Source organism: Pleurodeles waltl, chromosome 7 (assembly GCF_031143425.1).
Source record: "Pleurodeles waltl isolate 20211129_DDA chromosome 7, aPleWal1.hap1.20221129, whole genome shotgun sequence".
Taxonomy (NCBI): domain Eukaryota; kingdom Metazoa; phylum Chordata; class Amphibia; order Caudata; family Salamandridae; genus Pleurodeles; species Pleurodeles waltl.
Genome location: NC_090446.1, coordinates 1295796315 through 1295814596, shown reverse-complemented (window position 1 = coordinate 1295814596; position 18282 = coordinate 1295796315). Strand labels below are relative to the sequence as shown.

Here is an 18282-nt window from a genome sequence, read left to right as displayed (position 1 = left end):
TTTGTGTAAAGTGTGGGTAGATTTGTGCAGTGGCAGTGCAGTTTACTGCACGGATTGACTAACTGTGCTGCATGTTCATATCCATTTTGGGGTTAATTCATCACCGCCTTCTTGGAGTGAGATTATGTTTATGGTTTAATTGACTCGTGTAGAGAACACACCAGGTAGCAATAATTTGTAAAAGAAAAGGCCAGGACTTGAAGTGATATAACAGTCCTAAATTAAATATTTGATGATAGTTAATGACCACCGAAACAGCCCTCCTTTCGAAAGAAGCCAACAGTGTGTGGAACAGGCGTGCGGTGGTTCCTTGCCCTGAAATCCAGTGTGCAGCCATAATCATGGTCAGTGTTTCTGAAGGGAATGTTGAAATTGTGGCACCCTCACCTCCTCCTCTCCGCTTCCTCCTGTCCTGACCCCCCTTTCCTCGTCACCCCTCTCCTCCCTCCCTTCAGAGAAATGCACACAGCCCCAGCCTGAGAGAGGGCAACCTGCTGCAGCCGGAGGGAGAGAGAGGTAAAATCAATGGGTGCGTGGAGGGGGAGGCCGGCTGCGGGGGGTGCAGTCTGTGCATGCACGCAGGGGAGGGATGCTGCAGGCAGCTCGGGCTCCGTTGCAGCTGCTGACAGATGCCCGGAGAAGGGGCCGCAGCCGGCTGCAAGCTCGTAAAGGGTTTAGGGGAAAATTAGGCAGATCGCAGCCTCCGTTTATGTCGCGTTCGAGATCAAGCTATTTTTTGTCGCGGTTTAAAGCATGTCGGCATAGCAGAGATTATTTTCAAGACCCGAAAAATCGCAAGAGAAAGAGAGCATTTATCTATCTAGCTTGCCATTTATCTCTCCCCTCTCTCGTTCTATTCACACACATGTAACAGATTAAATACACCGATATATAACATGTATGTAGAGCTATATATGTGTAGAAAATATACAAATACATTATCTATCTATCTATCTATCTATCTATCTATCTATCTATCTATCTATCTATCTATCTATCTATCTATCTATCTATCGATCCGCCTATCTAAATGTGTGCTGGTCTTTCTACCGCTACATAATACGAGTAAACTATTTATCTACCTTCATACGTGTTTCCATCTGTGCAGTATCTGCTTGCCTTTCTGTGAGTCTATCTAGCTGTCTGACACCCGCACACAGAATTCCACACCTTCGCATTTCCATTTACCTCCTTCAGGGTTGCGATATGTAAAGCTGGTGCACGGCTTGCCTATACATAAAATCACAATACTGGGTAAAGTCCAGTGCCCTGCGATGAATTATGAAAGTGATACCCCGGCTTCTTGCACACGACTGGGAGTCGGTGCACGTGAAGGCACAGTGGCAAGGATGGCATGGGCCCTACTACAAGCAAGGAAATGGGGTCACTTGCCGAAATAATGGGTAGTGAGCGATAGCCAAAATTATAATGCAGTGTCTCCCTTGCATTTCCAGGTCCCAGTGCCACTGCACCTGCTGCACTTATGATAGCTACGCCTTGCATATGCACGACTAAGTGCAGTACAATGTGACAAGTTATATATTTGCCTGCAAATCTTATACAGTATGTCGCCAGCCTCCTCTGGCTTTGATGGTGGGTGGATGCTCACGCAAGGGTAGGCCGTGACTACATTCATGCAAGAGAAGAGAAACCACCCCTAAGGAGTCAAGGGGATTAACAGTCAGTAACGTCACCCCTAGAGTGGGTAGTGGCAGGTGCCTCGGGGGGAACATCCATGCAAACATACCAATGCAGGGCATTCAGCGGGTTCTTCAGAGGCTTGTTGGCTCATAATGGATGCATGTGGATGAAGGAAGGGATTCCATCATTTACAAATGGCTATGACACTTATAAAATATGTTCTGCATGACACAAGTGGCCTTGGGTGACCTTCCTTAATAGAATCCTGCAACCCCTACAGGACAGTCAACACTACAGGAAAACAGCTGCTGCACATTCTAGGTATGGAGGGTTGTTGCTTAAATAATTCAGCTTATGAAAGCCTAACACTTGCTCTTGGCTTGTGTATAAAATCTCTGGTAAAATCCCATAATGTGACTCCGTCAGCCTAAAGATTGATGTTGGTTTCTGTAAGGCGACTTCTGTAGGCTTGAAGATTGCTAATGGTTTGTGTGTGAAATCTCCGGGAGAACATGCCTAAATATTGATGTTGGTTTGTGTAATGTGTCTTCTTTAGGTTTAAAGACTGGTGTTGGTTTGTTAAATGCAGCTCCCATAGGTTTGGTGTTGGTGTTGGCTGTATAATTTCTTATTGAAGAATTGTATCAGGGTTTTCCTCATCATGCTGTGAGTGCCAAAACGCCTGTGTGAGGCACGCATAAGAAAGCTACAGTCAAATATGGGTTGGGAGATATAACCCACATCATTCAGTTGCCAATCCTTCACTGTCGTTGACTTCAGAAAACTTTAAGTGTGGATGACTCGGGTTTAGGGAGTTTCCTGAACCATGTGTTCTTACCTAATTACAGGGTCAGCACGTTCGTAGGCTTTAGGCGATGGATTCTAGGGGATCTACTGCCATGTTTCAGGTGCCTGTAAGTCAATTGATTGATCCTGTGTGCAGTTGTAAAACATTGATTCCATACAGTTTCAGTTGCAATCTACAACATTTAGCCTAGTAGGCTTTGTGCACAAAAGTGTTTAAACGTAATGCTTGAGACAACTGGTAGACAGGAAAGTGAGTTCAGGGAAGGGATTGTGTTTTGCTGTACTTGAAAGTTGATGCACAATCTTAGTGGCTTGGTTTTGCAGTTTTTCTTGTGGGTTAATGAGTTTCTTTGGTGGCCTTCTATAGATGATACTACATTAGTCAAGTGGTCCGAGGTTTGATGTCCAATGGTCTCTCCATGAAGAAGTGGGATGGCTATTTGAACTATGCAGAGCTGCATTTTGACACACACAACCATTGTGATGAATTTGGAGGGAAACTACTGAACTGAGTAGAGTAGATGGGGCAATCTCAGGTCCTGGGTACTGTCAAAAAGCCATGAGCATGGCTCTATTCCTAGCACATGGATCTCAGTCTTGGCTGTATTCGTACAGAGAAAAACTCTTTTATTTAGTGGAACACATAGACTAGACATGGGGTGTTGTTAGCTTGGGTCCTATGTTTGTTGAAAAGCTGGGAATGGATTTGGGTGTCTTTGGCATGGAAATTGACCTGATATTATTGTAAAAGTTATGCAGAGGAGCGCACACACTTGTTTAACAGTAGTTAGGAGGAAGAGTTATGACCCGTGAGGTACACTAGCTCAAACGTGCTAGCAAAACGATAATGCATTGATACCTATTTGAACTGTTAACTGAAGACTGATCACAAATTCAGTTGTGGGGGTAGTAAGACACTACTTCAACAAGTTATTCGTTCACATGTGCTGCTGTAGGGAGATTAGAAGGAGTTCTTAAACTAGTAATGCTCTGACATCTACATTCATGGAAAATGAACAATACTTTGTACTTTACAGCTTTATTTCGGTAAAACAATACCATAAAAGCATACTGACAAGATTCTTACATTTCTAGAAGAAACAAAGACACTTTTTTAAAAGAAAAAAGACAAAGAAACACTAAAAACTGATCGAGACCAAAGCTCCCTCAGGGCCATACAATACAAATAGGCGAGTTATGGGTATAAATGTTATTAAAAAATCAACAATTAATCACTAAAACACTATAAAATATACAGTACACATCATCATGCAGATCGCCATATAAATATTATAAAATTTTATAAAATACCCCTAAAGTATAAGCCTTAATACAAAAACAGTTAAAATTGCTATCTTGCTAGTAGTATCATTAGCTATAGACTAGCTTTTTTAACCATTATGAAAGTAGGATATATGCTTTTGAATGATTATTTGCCTCCAGTAGGTTCAAGTTGCCTCTACAATCTTAGCAATATAGATACCATCATCACGTGAGGGGTTATTTGACTAATTTTTAGAAAGTGATTAACAATCCCTAGGGCCCAACGATTCCTTTCTTTCTTACGTGCCTATATTGCTTAGAGGTCATATACGATCGAATGATGCAAAAAGGCACATTGTTCTAGCAGCAGCAAATATTCACTTATCTACTAGAAACAAGTTATCTGATATTGGTCTTAAAAACAGTAGGTAAAATCGATTACAGTATTTCATTTGTAAAACCCATAAAATATACCTCCCGTGCCATCAGGCACTTGTTTGCCTAACTAGGAGGAGATTTTTTGGGATAAAAAATAAATAAATATCAGAATCCAGGAACAAGTTTCATAGGTGACAATGACCATTCTAGGTAACTTAATCAACCTCCCAGTAGCTACGGTACTCCCGGGCATAGACAGTGTCCCCTGAGCTAGATATATCCTTGGCCGATTATAGGTCCCAAGGCCATTGAATTGCAGAGGGTGACTCCCAGTTATCGATTTCAGGACCCATAGGTTGACTTTGGGAGTTTTGCCTGAATTAAAGCGCCTACAACCTCAGGCCCGCCTTGTCTCTGATGAATGAAATTGCTATTAAGAACCGGCTTAGACCAAAAACAACATATGGTATCGAGCTGGATCTCAAAAATCTGGCAGCTTCATTGTAGTTCCTGATTCCAACGTTCCTGCAGATGGGTCGGATCCATTTCTTCCTTAGTTTATCGTAGGCAATGCAATTTAAAAGGACATGATCCGTCGTTTCTGGAGTCTCCATATTACATAGCTCGCAGGTCGCCTCATGATTACTCCCATTCAGGAGACCCCATTTGAAGGTAAAAGCCTTGACCTGGAGAATCCCATATCGATACTTCATAAATAAAGCTTTTGCTCGTCTAGGTTGAATGGTATCAATCCATTCCTCAGCGCTCGGTAGTGGTTTAAAATCCAGAAAACTTAAGGTTAGTCTACCTGAATCCTTGCTATGAAGAGGGCTATTAAAGATGAAGTCCCAGAATACTTGCTTTAGTCGGATCTTTGATTGGGTTGTGATTATATGCGGTTCATCCCAGTAGATTTTCAGCCCTAAATTGTAAAAGCTTTGCCTGATATAATAAAGCCACGGGAGGGAAATAGTCTTGTCCAAGCCCATGATCTCAATTAAGGCTTGCCTGTATTGGATCAGTTCAGGGGTTGTCCAAAGTCTACACCAGTAGAGCAGGGGCCTCAGGGCTGCCAATTTGCCTATTTGTTTCATATTAGTGTCATGGGCTAAGGGAATCAGCGGAGTCGATGGAGGGAGGTCCAATATCCCCCTCATAAAATTATTTTCCTGAGTGGCCAATGGAGTTAGTTTTGTGAATCCCCAGAGTTCTGCGCCATACAGAGCAGCGGCCTGTGCTTTGCACCTGTAGATCTCGAATACTGGTGACACAGTACTCGACCTTGAACATTTGTAATTTTTACTGATTGCCATAGAGCTATGAGTTAAGGAGATAGCAGCTTTGTTGATGTGCGGCGCCCATGACAATTTGGCATCAAGCAGTATCCCTAGGTAGTTGAAATTTTTAACTCGTTCCAGTGCCTGCCCTCTAATACAAATGTTTCTCTTGAGTGCTTTGTGAGGGTTAACAGGTAAGTATTTAGTCTTGTTTGCATTTATTTCTAACCCCTTCAAGCTGCAATACTCACTGAATTTATCTAGTAGAGTTTGCAGGCCCATTGGAGTTTGAGACAATAGGATGGTGTCATCTGCAAAAAGGAGGGCGGGGACTGGATCATCATTCAATCTTGGTGAGTCGTGGTTACTTTGCTTCAGATGATGAACCAGATCATTGATGTAGAAAGAGAAAAGAGTTGGGGCGAGCACACAGCCCTGTCTCACCCCCCTCTTGATAGGTATTGGGTCTGTCAACTCTCCTTTGGCCCCCACCGTACCTTTGCAAATGTATTTTCATGTAGCCTCTCCAGCTGGCCCAGGAGGTTCCCCGGCATGCCCTGTTTTCCTAATGCTGCCCATAAGGAGTCTCTCGGCACCAGATCAAAGGCTGCGCGCAGGTCCACAAACGCGATATACAGGTGGCCTTTCTTTAGTCTAGTGTATTTCCACATTATTGTCAATAGCCTAAAGGCCTGGTCAACTGTACTGGTCTGTTGTCTAAAGCCTGCTTGGTATATAGACATTATGCTGTTCTCTTCTAACCAGATATTGATTCTATTCAGGATCTGTCTAGCATACATTTTTTGTGTGACGTCTATGAGGCTAATTGGTCTATAGTTCCCTGGGTCTTCCCTGGATCCTTTTTTGTGGATTGGGATTATTTCTGCCCCTGTCCATGTCTCGGGCATTGGGCCTCCCCTTGCTATAGCATTACTTAAAAGGTTTAGATAAGGTGCCCAGATTTCTATGCTATGTTTGAATAGATCCCCCGGGATCTTATCCAAACCGGGGGCTTTTCCTGGCTTGATTGCTTCAATGGCAATCACCGTCTCCTCCAGACTAAACTGTAACTCGGGTAAAATACCCCAAGCCACTGGGGTTTTGTGTCTTGAGGGATAGAGATCGAAGGTGGGAGGGTCAGAGTAAAGATATGTAAAATAGTTAACCCATGTTTCGGGGTCTATGTGATGGTCTGTAGTAAATATCCCATCTTTGCTACCATGGGTAACTATTTTCCAAAAGGTTCTTGCATCATTGCTTTTCGCTGCTACCAGCAGGTCTTGCCATTTTTGGTCCTCCCAGTTGCGTTGGGCAATAGCCAGCGTTTTCTTATAACTGGCCCTTGCCTGCTGTATGGCTAATTGATGTTTTTGCTTTAGTGCCTCTACCAGTACTCTTTTCCTCTCTCTACATTTGATAGTATACCATGGACTGTTAGGGGTGGTTTGGGCCTTCTCCTTTATGTGCTTATTCTGTAACTGTTTAGTCAGGACAGGTCTTAACATAGTGCTCAATGACTGGTGGATGGCCGTAATAGGAATGTCACTAGGTTTATTTTCTGCATAAGGCTCCAAGAGATCAGAAAATATGTTGTAAATGTTTATCAAAGTGACCTGATTGCCAAGTATTACTGGCCATTTTACAACCCTTCTGTTGTTACTGAGGGTGGGTTGTAACTTCACTTTATCATGTTCTATATATTTCGAGTCCAAATCTAAGAAGTGTGCCTTGAATTCAATTATTAGCGGGAAGTGATCGCTATCCCTTCTTTTATCAATTTTAAAGGTCGCTAGTCTTTCCCATGTGCTTATACTATGCAGAATGTAATCTATTTTTGAAGTTGAGTTGCCTCTCTGGAAAGTAACCAGATTAAGGCCGACTTCACCCACTCTGCCATTGCATGCCCTCAGTCCATGGTTTAATGTAAGGCTCATGATTTGCAGTGCGGCCACTGTGCCTGGGACAGTTTTTCCTATTGTTAGGTAAGGAATTGTTCTCATTCGGTCTTCCTCTTCTGCTAAATGTTCGAATCCAGTTATAGGTTCATAGTTACAATTAAGGTCACCCCCTATCATAATTGTCTCACCTATTGGAATTTTTTTGAGCAGCTCGTCTAGTAGAGTTATTTCAGGAGACTCCACGGTTGACTTTCTAGGTCTTATATATACATTAAACAAGTGGGTTATTATCTTATTTTTTTTTCCCATTGTCAACCATAGAATGTCCTCCGACTCAGTGGCTTGCATGCGTATCTCAACATTTAATGAGATCTTCGCCCATACAACCAACCCCCCAGACGGTCTCCCTCTGGCAGCTGAGGTTGCACTGATAAAGTAGGTTTTATATCCTACTTTATACGGTGGATCTTTAAGCCACGTCTCCTGGAAGAGACAGACATGGTGTCGATCAATATAGTCCTGCCATTCGGGGTCTATAAGCTTGTTTTTTAAGCCAGCTACATTCCATGAAATCATGGTGATAGGACCCCTTCCGTTTAGGCTTGTGGCATTGAGAGTATGGCTCGGGTGGGTTGTTAAATTTCTCCTACCATACAAAGGCTCCACTGCGCACCCTGCCCCTATAGCATGGAGATCAATCCCTTCATGGGGCTCCCCTACTATTTGGTCCCCATTGGGTTCCACTTGTGCCTGATCTATCTGGATTAGTCAATCTACTCTCTCAAGGTTTGAATCATAGTTTCTCTTTTGCAGTCCCTCATTGTGGTTAGGTTTATGCCTTTGTGCTCGAAGTTTGGTAGTTAATGGATCCAAGCTAAACCTCATGGCATTGGAATTAGGGGCGGGGTTCTCTGTTCCATGTCAATCAAACCTCTGATTAATCTTCCATCCTTGAGTGTTAATGCAATAACGTCAGGTTTCCCCCTCTCTCCAGGGATTCTTTCTGCCCCCCTAATATCTGATCGAATTATGGATAAACAGTGTCTTTTAGCCCTGATCCAATGTATAAGCTTATTTTTTAAGGAGTCCTCATCTTCTCTGCTATTTAAGGGTAATTTTGGAACATTTAACAGATGAACAACATTGAACCTAGTAGGAGACCTATCCTCCTCAGAGTATGGGTTCCATATGGTGTTTTTGTTATAATCATTAGATGCTTGGGGATAGGAGTTCAAAGTAAGTTCCAAAATTCCTTTTTGGGGTCCTTTTACCAAGCGGGGATCTCTTTGTGGTTTCCCTGTTCCTTGGCATAAGTTGCTATAATTTCTTCTCTGGGAATTGTGTGAACCAATATGTTCCACATTGACCCCTATCGTGCATCCCTGTGGTTGTTGTACAATTTTGGCTGTAGCTGGGGTAAGGTTAGGGTTAGTAATCGAATTTTGAGGATATGTGGATCTACCTTGTAGATGGGGTGATATGGGGGGGGACTCCCTTTCGCATTGGCCTCTATTGGTGCCCCTACCCCCCTCCTTTTCCACAATATCTGTTAAGGTTCTGACTTCAAGTTTCAAATCCCTAACTTCCTGGATTAATCCGGTGATTAGATCATAAAGATCTGCTATAGATCTTGTTTTATTTTTTAGAGGGTTCCCTGGTTCTGAATTGAAAGGAGTGATCCTTTCACTATCTAGCTGTACAGTTGGGATATATGGGTGTAATTCATCCACGGGTTCCCCCTCTTGTGCATTCTGTATGTTACTACTATCAAGTTCTGCCAAGACTGTATATTTATTGGAGCACCTAACTTCGCACTCCTGGATATGGCTCTTCTTCCTACCATTATCAATGGTGCATAGGTGCAAGGGTCTAGTTGCAGCAACCCTAGGGCTAACAGTCCTGACATCAGATGGTGCCTCCCCCTCTTGCTGGGAAACGATCTCTATCGCTTTATCTTCCACTGGTTTGATTTTCTTCGCGTAATAGGAGGTAATCTTTTTGTCGGGGCCCTCCCGAATAGTGGTCCTACTGCATAGTAGTGACTCTACCTCCTCAATAAGATCGTCTATTTCAGCTATCGTGCAGTTCTCACCCGCATTCCTAAGTTTTTTTACAGAATTCATCTTTCCCCTTGGGGGTTCTGATGCCTTGCGTTTTCCCATGGATTAAGCTGCCACTATAGATCTGAGCAGACCTATTGCCAGTTAGAGAAAGAGAAAAAGAAAAAAAAAAGGCAGAGGCCCAGCCTGTCCCCACTCCAGTATTTATCGGGTAATGGAAAGAGCGTCGCAACAATAGGTGGAGAATACGGTCCAAAGGCCCTCTATAAAAGGACCTATTTAGGAGTAAGTATCAACACAGTACCTTCAGGCAGCCATACGTGTAGATTGGCATGTCCATGCAACTTTGGATGAATGTCAGGGGGGTGGCCCTGCCCTGCCTCTTCCTGGCACGGACGGGCAAGGACGGGCCCGCCCTTGGCCCGGGCTTTGCCCGGGCGCGTCCCGCGCGGCGGGAGCGCGATTAGAAATTTAAAGGGCTCCTGCCCTCGACACGCCTCCAGTGACCTCCTTGCGCTTCCCGCGACGGCGGGAGCGCGATTAGAAATTTAAAGGGCTCCTGCCCTCGACACGCCTCCAGTGACCTCCTTGCGCTTCCCGCGACGGCGGGAGCGCGATTAGAAATTTAAAGGGCTCCTGCCCTCGACACGCCTCCAGTGACCTCCTTGCGCTTGAACAATACAGTATCCAACACAGACTAACATGACTACTGTGTTTAGGGCCACGGAGAAGAGAAGTTTTCGTTAGTAGGTTTGTACTTATTTTTGTGATTTCATACTAGCTAAACACTTTGCCCGGGTCTACACTAAACATCTACGATATCTTCAGCAGTTCATTACACAACAAAATTTAGAACACCTAACCACTGGTACTTCTGACTCCTTTACTTACAATAACAATCAGATTCTTGATTGTTTTAAATTGGTTTATGTGAACATTACATTTGATATAATGCTTGGTTGATATGATAATCCATCAGACATGGCAGATATCCTGTCCACTGTATTACAAGTGCAATAGGCTTTACTGCACTTGTAAGAAATTTAAATGATCATAAAGTAAATATTGACCAATTACATTTTGTAAAATGTTGGTTTTCCTGCCATGTGCAGTATGTTTGATAACTTTGAATTGGTTTAAGCTGGAAACAATTTTGTTTTGTTGAAATCTGAAAATTATTCAGTAAATGAATGCAGACTGTTTGGCAAAATCGTTGAAGAAAATGCCTCAACCACAGAATAGCGTGATTTCCCTAACCTAACCATACCATACCATACCATACCATACCATACCATACCATATCTACCCTAACCTATGTTAACCTAACCTAACCTAGCCTAGCCTAGCCTTGCCTAACCAAACCTGACCTGACCTGACCTAACCTAACCTAGTCCAACCCAACCTGACCTAACCAGGCATTGGATAATATGGGGATGTATCCACATATTGCATGATTCAGTAAATGGCACATCACAACTTAAAAGTCATATTTTAATCATTACTTCTTAAAGTTTAATTCGCAAACCTTTTTTGCACTTGTCAATCAGGCTGACTTGTGCTAGTGGTGCAGGAGTATGGAATAAGAAGATTCTCATTCAAAGAATGAGGAGCTTGCACTATAATGTGCTGAGATTACATTTTCAATTGTGATCAGTCTTCCATGATTTATCAATATTCATATGTGTAGAATGGGGTGAAAAAATTGGATTGTCATGAGAGAGGCCAATGCAAATGGGAGAATTTCCCACAGGGCCATAACTTTGTCATTATTCACAAACACATGCAAACTTTTTCCCACTCTCATTACACTTTTTAATTTGCACCATTACAAATAGTGTTTGTGGTATAGTAAATGAGGGAAAGGCTCTCAACAGTCCCGTTATCAATTAATGTAGTGTGTAACACAATATTTTTCATGCCAAGAAAATAAAAGATGTGCAGATTACATTTCCCCAACCATGTGCATTGCCCCACTCTGCCAACTATCTGGAAGAACTTTGAAAGAGTCAATTTAGTTGGCTACTGTGCATAAGCCATCTGCATTAAATGGGGGTCTGGCACAGTGAATAAAAGAAATGCGACAAACAAGGCAGAAAATAGGTGTATGCGGAAGCCTGCGCATCCTTATTTTTGTGAATCAGGCAAATTGTTTAAAATGCGCCTCTGTTTATATTACAAGAATTATTGGCATCCTCTTTATTCTTTCCCATGACTCTTCATCTCTAGTTCAAGGATATTCTTAGGGTTTCCTCACATTTTCCACCTCTCTGAGATGTATCCACATACAGATTTATAAAGTAAGCCACTATTCTGAGATTGCTATTGTTCTGATTCTCATAGTTAGTTCCATGGCAGAGTTTCCAATTATTTCTTGTTGGTTTGATGTGTTAGGCTATTGTCACTTTTAGTTTATGGATGTCTCTCTCTATATATCTCAGGTAACAGGTTCATTATGATTTACACACCACAAAATGGTTTAAGTATATAAATCTATTAATTACATGTTCATTTTGGATTTTTTGCAGCAAATTGATTGACAACTTTTCCTTAATTTGAATCCATATGTACAACCTTAGGGTTTAGACAGAAGCCATTGGTTCTCTCATTTTCACACAGCGCCTCCAAAAAAATGTCATTCAGCTTCCTTGATCTTCTATATTGTCTTATAGGAGACATGCCAAGAGGCTCCACTAAACCTTTATCGATTCTCAGAATGTCCTGGTATTTATGGATGGCAGATCCTATTTGTGTCACCTGGGTTTGTACTTATATAGCTGAGTTTGCTGCAGTCTTGTGTGTTTCCTTGAGGCAGTAAATAGGTATTCTCTCTCAATTAGATCCTTTTAAGTTGTCTTATCCTATGAGTTTGAGAGAACTTTTATGTATAAACCTCTCTAATAAAATCTATTTATCATTCTGATACTCCTCCATCCATTTGCAATTCCTCAATTGTTTTTTTTTTGGGGGGGGGATTGCTACCATTAAAATGTGAATGGAAAAAATGTTTGTTGAAGAATGAGCATTGGCCTAACGTACAACAGTCAACTCTTAAACAAACGTTGAAAAAATATTTTTTTTAAACACAGCCCTGTTTCCTTTAAGAAAATCGTGCTGTGTTTTAAAAAGTTTGCTTAATTTAAAAACAATCACAGACACAGCGGTCTGCTATGCTATGCTATTGCAACCAGTATTTTGGGAGCAGTAAATAGTACATCTGTCCATAATTCTGTATTCCTAGTAGTTGGCTTATTGTACCCTGCTGAAACTAGTACATTATCTGTTTCAACCAGCTATATATAATGAATTGTATTGTTTGTTTAAATGTTAATTTCAAATAATCAATTCGGCAATCATTTAGGTTAATGTAATTGTATCCATTTATATACTAAGTATCATGTATCACTGACAGAGAAACAGTTTTGTAAAGTTATTCAATCTTTTTGTCCACCATTACTGTGGTTTTGCACCATCCCAGTTTTTGCCAGGGACAATCCTACTGCCCTTTCTGTGAGAGTTTATTGTATAAATCCATGGAAAAATGCCTTTGTGTACATAAAGGGAAATGTGTTGATTCCAGCCATGTAGATTAATTAATGATTGTTTAAATTGGGATTGAAATACAGTTTGATGTATTTGGACATCACACTGTTTGTTATGGACACTGTTCACGTCCTTTATTTATTTAGTAGTTTTATATAATGCTGTGCTTTATAGGATATTAGCATGTTCTAGAATAGGAAAGGAAAAGACAACAGTAAACCAGCAGAATAATGGCTGTATGGATCAGAATCAGGGATAAGCATGGTCATTCAGGTTGAATACAGAGGAGGTACGTGTTTAGTCATTTCCTCAAATAAAAGATTGTTGGTTTATTGGTCTTATGTCCCAACAGATCTTGAATTTTTTTTAAACGTGCATCATTAGGGACCCAGTGCAGTTTCCTAAGAATGGGCGAGATGTGGTTGCACTTTCTAGTGGATGATAGAAGTTTGTGCATTGACTGGATCGACTACCTGGAATGTGGGGAGTGAAGAATGAGGGATCTAAGCAAAGACAGCATTGACAAAATCCAGTTAAATGATAACAAAAGCATGCAGAGTATTTTACAGGGGTGAGGGAAAGAGAAAGTGTTTGATCTTTTTGACGTTGTGTACTTGAAAGTTGGTGCATTGGTGATTCGGTCAATGTGAGGGATAAGAAACAGTGAGGAACTGACTGTTACTCTTCCAGATGTTGCAGATGTTGAGAACAAGAGAGCAAAGCAATCCACTTTGAGTTTATCCATTAGTGGTGGGGCAAATTTATGTTTCTGTTTATGAGATAACAGAAGGAATTCATGCGACATTTAGGTAAAGAGACAAGCTATTTAAGAAATAGTTCTGGAAACAACATTGCCACTTTACCATCAATGATCTAGTGTTTCCATATTACAACTTCAGTGATTGGATTAAATTATTTTTATAGCTGTGCATACAGCATTACTCAAAGAGCAGCTTTAGGGATCTTTAATCTTTAAAGACAGCAAGAATAAACATAGCTGCACAGATCTATGTATGAGAAAACTTGTTAGTGGCCTTTTTAGAGCTTGGGATAATTGCAGTTGAATTGTAACATTAGGTAATGGATTTAAACTGTTGTATGAATAACACTCACAGGGCCTTCTAAGAGTTTGACAGAATGTATTGTCTAGCAGACCATGGCAGATGTAACTTCAACCATATTTAGAATACCAGTGACACCAATGCACTCCTAATACGGTACACAGGACAACCAATACTTTTTGACAGATGCCTAACTCTACATAAGGTCCCTAGTCTCTTGATTTTGACGAGGATGGTAATGCAGAAGATTCCTTGCAGCAACCCTGCTGTCTTGCTGTGTGGAGGGTAGAACCTGCTGATTGTACAGCGTGCCCTAGTTCGGTCAATCTGTCCAACAAGGGGTGGAGCAAATGCATTCAGAAATGACAAGGGTTCATGGGTAGTGACCCTAGTACATTTTATTTAATTAGTGTGTAAAGTGAGTCCTTTAGCACAATCAAAGAAATCAGTGCATTGGCCATTCAGAAGCCAGTGCAGCAACTTCAGAGTTAGTGACACACTATTGTGTTTACTTCAGGTCACAAGACAGACACACCAGATAACTGTATACCTTTGGGGTTCAAATAAGCCATATTGCCTTGATCTTCTTAGCAGAATAAGTAACCACACAATAAGTAACCACCACCAGTGAAGGAGATCACCGGCGAGAGGCTGGGCCGGACCCTTCTATACTTTTAGCGAGTAGTGAAGCCACCGAGAGGGGGGCCCTCTGGGGCATTGAATGGCCGGGTGTGTCGGAGTGCTGAAGTGTGGGGGAGACAGAGATGGTGACCGTAAGTTAAACGTGGCCCCTGCACAGGTCCCCCAGGGTAATATGGGACCCACCTGGGGGGCATGCTGATCCAGACCCTACAAAAAACCACAATGCCATTGAGACCCGATGAGGGCCATGACGCTGTTCCCCCGGGGAATTAGGTGGAGCGGCCAACATTGGTGGTATGAGGCTGTGTCTGCCTTCCGCTCTCCTGGGCGACGTCCTGAAGGGGAGTGAGTGGAACAATGGGGAAGAGAGCCGGCGGTGACTGTGCGCCCCATGATGCCAGACTCCCCCGTTGAAAAGCCCCGTATGATGGGGAGGAGAGTGACTTTAACAAAGCTGCAGGGACTCCTACCAGACCCCCTTTGACATTGCCACTTGCCACACCGAATGACTTCTAAAAGCCAGAATAGAGCTAAGTCACAGGAGCAGTGCCAAGTAAGTGACATGGCTCAAGAGGACATGGCAAACCTTGTCCCAAGCTCCTTGCAGGCTACACCCGACAATATTTTGGGAGCCATAGAGGAATCCAAAACAACGCTTCAGTGAGAACTAGGCCAGGTGTCTGTGGAACTGGGCCTGCTGAGAGCTGACCACCAGAAGTTAGCAGACAGAGTCCAGTGCACTGAAACCACACTCACGGACCTAGCTCCAGCCCACCGGGAGATAAAAGCTACCGTCTTACAGCGGACCGAACGTATCTACCAGTTGGAACGACGGGTGGAGGATGCAGAAGATTGGAATCGGAGGAATAGTGTTCGGGTCATTGGCCTCCCAGAGGGCGTTGAGGGAGTTGATATGGTGGCCTTTCTGGAGAGATGGTTGAGGACAGAGGTAGCCACAGAGCAACTCACCCCCTTTTTCACATTGGAGAGGGCGCATCAGGTGCAGTCGAGACCACTTGCCCCTGGCCGGCCCCCACTTGAAGTAGTGGCTAAGTTATTGCATTACAGGGACAGAGACATACTGCTGCAACGGGCCAGAGAAGTTGGGCCCTTCAAGGTGGAAAATGGGGCAGTAACCCTCTTCCCAAACTTCACGGCGGAGGTGCAGGCCAGGCGGGCCTCCTATGCTGCGGTGAAGCGGGCGCTGCGTGAGAAGGGCATCCAGTACTCGCTCCTGTTCCCGGCCTGGCTGCGGGTGATAACGGAGGGGCACACCACCTTCTTACAAACACCGGAGGAAGCATGGACGTGGCTGGAGTTGCACAAACTGGATGGAAATGCTCACACCAAAATGGGAAGGACAACACAGTGTGGATGCAGGAAAATGAGGAAACAGCGAAATAGGTCCCGATCGAGACCCGGATTGACTCCTGCGCAGAATGCAATAGACAGAAAGACAGCCCTAAAAGCAGTGATGTCACTACAGCACGCGGACTTGGCTGGCAACACTAGCAGAGGAGAATCGGACCGGCGTACACATACAATGGACTCAGACTTGCACCACACTGATGCGACCCCAAGAGTGACCACCCAAACCGCAGATGACCTGGGATGATCTTGGCCACATGTCACCGACCTCACAATGAGGGTTTCCGATAGAACATGGGGCCACGGTGGCCATGGACACCCCCAGCTTCTTGATCGTTACTTCATGTATGGCGAGAACACTATACAACTTGATGCTATTGTTATGTTTACTTCACATTTATTGGGCAACCAATGGTTGCGGTATTGCCCTGGGGACTGGGGGTTGGGGATTGTTGATGAATGTTTTTGCTGCACGTAGGAGGTTAGATATTGCTGACTTGAAGCAGATACTGGTGGTTTGGGACCGAGAGGAGGAGAAGATGGGTTGCTGTTTTTGGGGAGAATGGGTGTCCCTCCCTGATTCTGACTCCCCCGATGGCGGACTACAAGCTTGTAACTTGGAATATCTGAGGGATGGGGACTATTACTAAGTGCCACAAGATCCTGGCATATTTAAAAAGAAGGGGGTGCACATAGCATTACTTCAAGAAACACACATTACTACACAAGAGGTGGACAGGCTGCGACGCAGATGGAGAGGGCAGATATTTGCTACCACATACTCAGTGTTTGCACGGGGTGCACTGATATGGATGAGGGCTAGGGTCTCGTTTGAGGTCATGGCCATAGATACAGATCAGGAAGGTTGATACGTACTAGTGGAGGGCAGGTTGTACGGTCGACATGTCACACTGGGCTAAGTGCATGCCCCCCACCAGGAGCGGATCCCTTTTTTGCGGACCCTCGCGGAACGCCTGGCTAGATTTTCGGGGGTACAGCTATTAAATGGAGGGGATTTCAACTGTGTACTGGTTACTGCAATGGACCACTCCCTCCCCTCATTGCCTGGGGCGGCAGCACATAAGACGACAAAGGGACTGAACAAGTGGGTAACACACTGAGGGCTGGAGGACGTCTAGCGGGCTCAGCATCTCATGATAAAGACTACTCATACTACTCAGGCCTCCACCAACTGCACACCAAAATTGACCATATGTTATGCACTGGGACCATTAGCCCTGAGATCGTCCATTCCGAATACTTACTCCGTATATCTAACCTCCATCGTCCATTCCGAATACTTACTCCGTCAGACCACAGTCCGTTATTGCTTACCTGACGCTGCACCAGAGTTAGGACCCCCATTCTGACACAGAGACTCCAGCCGATGGCACTACAGGACTTGGCTTATAGAGACGTTCGTAGGTCCCACTTACTAGAACACATTAGCATTAACAAGGGATCTACTGCAGCACGATACACAGAGTGGGAGACCTAAAAAGTAGAGACACGGGGACACTGTATGGGGCAATCGGTAGGGATCAGACCAACCCTTGAGCTTTAACTAAACCAGCTAGAGAAGGAAATACATGATGGAGACAATGAACAAGGCGTGGATCAGGAGGCACGACAACGACTCCTTAAAGCAAAAGAGTCATATAATCAGACTCAGGAAAGGCTGAGCTGTCATAATTATCAGAAGTACCTGACGTCATTGCATGCAGAAGAGGGTAAATCTGGCAGAATGCTAGCATGGCTGCTATTCCCCGGAGGGGAGAGCACCCTGATCACACGCATCCAGGGGGCAGATGGGGGGATATGCATGAACCGTCAGATATAAACAAGGCATTTAAAACATACTATATGACCCTTTATAGACAGCCCAAGGATGACTTGCCACAGTCACTGAGGCACCACTTACAGTCACTCCTACTGAGGACTCTTTCACAGACAGACAGGGTCCCCCTGGGTGAGCCAATAACTCTGGAAGAGGTAAAGACTCCTATTACACAATTGGCAGCGGGCAAAAAGGCGGTCCTGGACGGACTCCCTATGGAATTTTATAAAACAGATGCAGATATCCTTGCACTCCTATTGGTAGAGCTCTACACGGAAGCATACAACAGGGGCATACTCCATGAGACATTGAGGGAGGCACTAGTGGTCCCCTTGCCCAAAATCAAATCGCACAAGGCCTCAGTGACTGACTTTCGACCCCTGTCTATGTTGAATTGCGATTTCAAGATCCTGAGTAAGGCTATGGCTAACCGACTGCTTCCGCATGTCCTCCTCCTCATACATGAGGACCAGAATGGTTTTATACCTGTGCGCAATACATCTCTAAACC

General features: G+C 43.7%; 1 protein-coding gene across 1 annotated transcript in view; it reads left to right on the top strand.

Moving 5' to 3' along the window:
* Positions 1-469: 469 nt before the first annotated feature.
* LOC138246196 (uncharacterized) overlaps positions 470-18282 on the top strand; it is a 109864-nt gene continuing 92051 nt past the window's right edge. Inside the window, exon 1 of the mRNA XM_069200532.1 lies at positions 470-516. The gene's annotated coding sequence lies outside the window, so the exon portion shown is untranslated. The remainder of the gene's footprint in view (positions 517-18282) is intronic.